The sequence below is a fragment of the Vidua chalybeata genome, chromosome 12 (assembly GCF_026979565.1).
Source record: "Vidua chalybeata isolate OUT-0048 chromosome 12, bVidCha1 merged haplotype, whole genome shotgun sequence".
In the NCBI taxonomy this organism is placed as follows: domain Eukaryota; kingdom Metazoa; phylum Chordata; class Aves; order Passeriformes; family Viduidae; genus Vidua; species Vidua chalybeata.
Window position 1 is genome coordinate 15,148,937 of NC_071541.1, and position 4,750 is coordinate 15,153,686.

The 4,750-nt window shown below is 45.8% G+C and overlaps 1 long non-coding RNA gene across 1 annotated transcript; it reads right to left on the reverse strand.

The window, feature by feature from the left end:
- Positions 1 to 1,128: 1,128 nt before the first annotated feature.
- LOC128793910 (uncharacterized) lies at positions 1,129 to 3,853 on the reverse strand. The gene is made up of 2 exons (XR_008432932.1): positions 3,786 to 3,853; positions 1,129 to 1,367 (listed from the first exon to the last, which is right to left on the reverse strand). It is a non-coding gene; the product is annotated as an uncharacterized LOC128793910 (long non-coding RNA).
- Between the last annotated feature and the right edge of the window lie 897 nt (positions 3,854 to 4,750).

Here is a 4,750-nt window from a genome sequence, read left to right on the forward strand (position 1 = left end):
CATTTTGAACTGTAATGCTGCCTCAGATTAAAAGTACTCAATGCTTTCTTTTGCAAGACCTGATACACAGAGAAAAAGGGATGACAGGTGAAAGTGACCTTTTCAGGTCTGAAGGGGCAGGCGCAGAATTTAAAAATCAAACCCTTCCCACTCTTAAATACGAAAAGTTATTTAAATCTTCTCCTTTTATTCAATAAATCAAACCTTTGAGGCACACCACGGATTCCTGCATGCACAGTTGGTCACTGCACATGGCCAGGTGTCCTACAGGTGCCAGGTGTATGACTAAAAAGAGGGGAAAATATAAAATAATGCTTTAAGCTCCATCCACCAAACCAACCATCTAGGGAGCCTGCTTCTCCAGCCACAATATGCTTAAGAACTGCAGATTACAGATTTCCACGGACAGATTCCTGCTGCTGACACAGATACCCACTTCAGCTGTGAGAATTTTGCCCTGAAGTGGAGCCAGCAAGGCCTGGATTACTGCTGGCCTCATCTTAGCAGGCAAAATGACTGCTTTTTATAAGGTCAAATGTGTAGCTTCTTCCTACTGGAAGGGCTGAGGAAGGACAATGAATGATTCATTGCAGGCAGCACACAGACCCCTCGTGTGCATGGTGTGGGAATACACCAGTACAGATTTCCAACAGGCCAAGTTATGTAAAAAATGCCTTTGCTCCATCACCAGAGCACAGAATGGGCTGTTTGTGACCAGCTTTCTCTGGGTTTTTTCCTATTCTTTTTCCCTCTGCCCCTTCCAGGGTGTTGTTTGACTTTGTTCCTCACCTAAACGGTTGAGCCAGGAAATTCAACCAAATCATGGACCATATGGATTTAGGGCAGCTGAAGCATGTAACCCACATTGTGGCTGTTACAGAACCCCCTGTGGCCTTGTCCAAGAGCCTCCAAGTTGCTCCATATATCCTGATAGTCAAATTAGGCAAATACACTCTCATTACTAACCCCATTTACTCACCCCATGCTCTGTGCTCCGTGGCATCTGGACAAAAAGCAGGACAGAAAGGCTACAGGGTGGGCAAAGGAAAGCCCTGGTGGATCAGGGCTGTTCAGAGACAAAAGTGTTTAAGGCAAATGCTTCCTCAAGACCCTCACACCTCTCCTATGGAACGGGGCCACCACTTTAATTTAGGGAACAGACTCATTTTTCTGCGAGGTGAAAAAGTTGCTTGAAGCCTTCAAAGCAGTAGTGCTCTGGTGCCAAAGTAATTTTGTGGATCCGGATATGAGTGGTTTTCCCCAGGCTGTGACCAACTGGAGGCATAGCTTGCAATTTAGTGCAGGGCTCCTCAGTCCATGGATGCCTGTGGCTCTGCCCCAGCACCCAAACCATCTTCATTTTCTGCCTGTAGTCAAAAATTAGAAAGTGACGTTTTCATTCCCGAAAGCTTCCAGGCTGCCTTGTAGCTGCTTTATTTTTGGTCAGTGTTAGCTAAAGGCCTTGCTAAGAAGCTCCCCCACAGGTAAGGGTGGGCAAAGGGTTTAGGTAGCATAGTTTAGGTGCCTCATCACCTGCCTGGATCACAAGACCCAAGAAGTTTCACTCCTTGAACTCTCATTTCATCCCTATTCTGCCCTTTTAGGTGAGTTTTTCTATGGTTAAAATAGTTTGTAATATCATTATTTGCTCAAGGTGTAGAAATAGACCAAAAATGCATTCCCCAATTGCACTGAAAAACGTTCAGCTCTCATGTCATTATTTTTTAACCAGGTCTGCATTAAAAGTTTTATGAGCTGCTCCAGTTTCAGAAGGTTTCCCGTAAATGAACTTTCCACCACTCTGTGACAGCAGTGTGTTGCCAACACATGGATAATATGGAAAATGAAAGAGGAAAAAAAAAAGCCCTTTCCCCCGCCTTTCCTCCATCTGTTACAATACGGGACTGTGGCAGGAAACGAGGTTTTGCAGTTTTATATGAGCAGAAGTGTGTTGTGTGGTTTTTTTTGGTTTTTTTTTTTGTTTTTTTTTTTTTAAGCTGTGGAGTGTGTCATTTCAGAGCTCTCTCCAGCAATCTGGAAGCAACCAACTTAAGGCATGGAAAAGACATTATGTAATTGCAAAAGACAAAAAAGCCTCCCAGTGCTGAGGCCTTGTGGCAGAAGCCAGTCTCTGACCTCACCCTTCTCAGGATCTCTGGAGAACACTGTGTTCCTCTGGCCTCTCGCGAAAAATAGCCCCTGCCAGATTTCAGCAAACAATTCCGGCATTTCCTTCCCCTGCCTCTGGTCTGTGGGTGTTTTGGAGTCTCTTGCATGTGTGGGCAGGGATTCATTAGCTAAAATAAAAACTGTACTACAGAGCTGCAGTGGAGAAAAAGAAAGTTAAGGGGGAAAAATGCAAGCAAGTGTAATAAGCCTGTGGCCTCAGCTATTCTGGACTTGATTCCAGTTTTGGAATCGATAAAGAGCAAGCCAGAAATAAAGGGGGTCTCCTGGGCCCTGTTGTCTCCCCTGCCGTGGTCCCTGGTGCTCCATCTGTGCCTTCGCAGCTCCTGCCGGCAAAACTGAGCACAGGCCCCGTGTTTGAAAGATCAAGGTCTTTGTTCTTTTTTAGCTTTTCCCAGTATAATCCCTACAGAGATGTAATCGTTCAGTGTTGCTTTTCCTCTGAATTCTCTTTCATTTCCTGCCTGTGGTTTTGGGGGTTTTGTGAGGTTTTATGGTTGTGGAGAAATTTTGCTGTTTGCAGTGGATGTTCTACATGCTCTAAAAACTTTTATTCTAAGAAAAGCCTTTGTATGTCCTAATTTAAATTGCTGGGTCATCATTATTGCCACTGCAACACTCCTGAGGGAACCCAGATAAATATCCCTCCCCATGGGCATCCTGCCTTCACACTGGTCCTGGGTCTCTAGGGGCAGGAGAACCCCATTCATTTTCAGGCCATGGACTGGAGACTTTAATCCCACTGCTGGTGTATCCAAGAGGAAAGCTATTCTTTTTTTCCCAAGCAGAGAAGCCAGCCACGTTGCCCTAAACTTTCTCTACAAATGTTCTGGAGTTTGGCTGGTGTCTGCCAGCTGGAGCTCAGTACCTTCTTTACAAGCTTCTGCTTCCTGCAGACTGGCTGCCAGGGAAGCCAGTGATAGCCTTTCAATTGCTGCCTTGTTTATTTAAGATCTTTGAACCTCAGAATGCTCCCAGAAGCAAACAGAAGCTTTGGTTGGCCTTGTAGGGAACCTTACATGTGCCTGCTTGGGCTCTGCAGCCATTGTTGTACCATTAAGAAACATTTGTGTTGCATGTTCTTCAGCTGGGCAATTTGGCTGTTGTGGTGTAGGGAGTTCTGTCCTGTGCCTGTCAGCAGTGATGCTTTCCCTGCTTGTAAAGCTTAAAGCATTAGGGAATAGGTTGGGGCTGGCACTCACAGGGGTCTGAAACTTGTCTGTGGTCAGCATGCCACATTGTGTATCCTGGTTCTGATCAGAACTCCCTGGCACCTGCCTGCTGCTGCAGGGTGATCTGAGTGCTGACCCTGCCACTTGCCTCCTTACATGGAGAACTTCCTGCTTGTTGGCAGCTTTTCCTTTTCCCCAGCAGAAGAAACCCTAAATCATTGACGAGTGCTTCTCTTAAATGACTCTGCAGCTCCTCCACCAAGAGACCCAGGCTGCAACAACCCAGAGTCATCTGGGGGAGTAATTCCTGTTCCCTTGTCCTTTGCTAGCAGTAGCAAAGTGTGCAGAAGCCCTGTGGTTTGGTGGATTGAACATGAAACCCTGGGAGCCTGTTTTCTAAGCCTTGTGGTGCTGCTGTCTCACTACCTTGGTTCTGGGAAAATGTCTGACATCTTGAAGCTGTGGGTTTGTCCCTCTGTTGCACCAGAATAAACCTAAATTGATAAAGATTTTGTGTATTAATATATTTATAATATTAAATAATATACTATATTGAATAAATAGAAATAACTGAAGATAAATGATAAATAAGCTGCTTGCCTCCCTTGCAAACAGCCCTGAAATGTGACAGGTCCCTGTAACCCTGTGGAAAATGAAGTGGGAAAAGACCGTGAACTAACAGTGACAAAGGTGCTGACAGTCACTAGGATCCTTCAGGACTCTTTGAAAAACCTCTGCTACAATTTGGTACAAACAGAGTGATACGTGGATAGAGCGGATGAGCTGACTCAGAGGGTCAATGTTGGCTACCCAGTCTCAGCTGGCTTCTTGTGGTGTGTTGAGAAAGATGAAATAGGAAAGCCCTGTAAATATGATGGCCTGGCAAAAGAGTTAGAAAATACAGATATTGAGATGAAAACAAGATTTGAGATACCAAACCTTAATTACTGAGCAACTCGAAAATAATACAACAAGTTGAAAGCAACCCCCCCTTCTGATTAAACAATGCCCTTTACCTACAGATAGATCCAAAGGTCAAATGGAATGTTCTGTCTCACCAATGTATGGTTCATCCCACACCTGTAACCCTCCCCTGAAGTATCAGGTATCTGTGACCCCATTGGCCCAAGTCCTGTCCCAGCCCACCTTGAAGCCCCCTGATAAGGTGTGGCCGAGGGACCGGACGCTCTCTCTTGGACCTTCCTCTTGGGATGCTCACCTGGAACCCTCTCTCTCTCTCCCCCCGGGCCTGCCACGAGTTGCAGCTAGCAACTCCAAGCAGGGCCCTTCACCCCTTAGAATAAACCACATTTTCTCTGACTTCAGAGATCCTTCATCACCACCCATCCAAACCGTCCTGGAGCCCAGCAGTCCCCGCAGTGGTGTTTTCT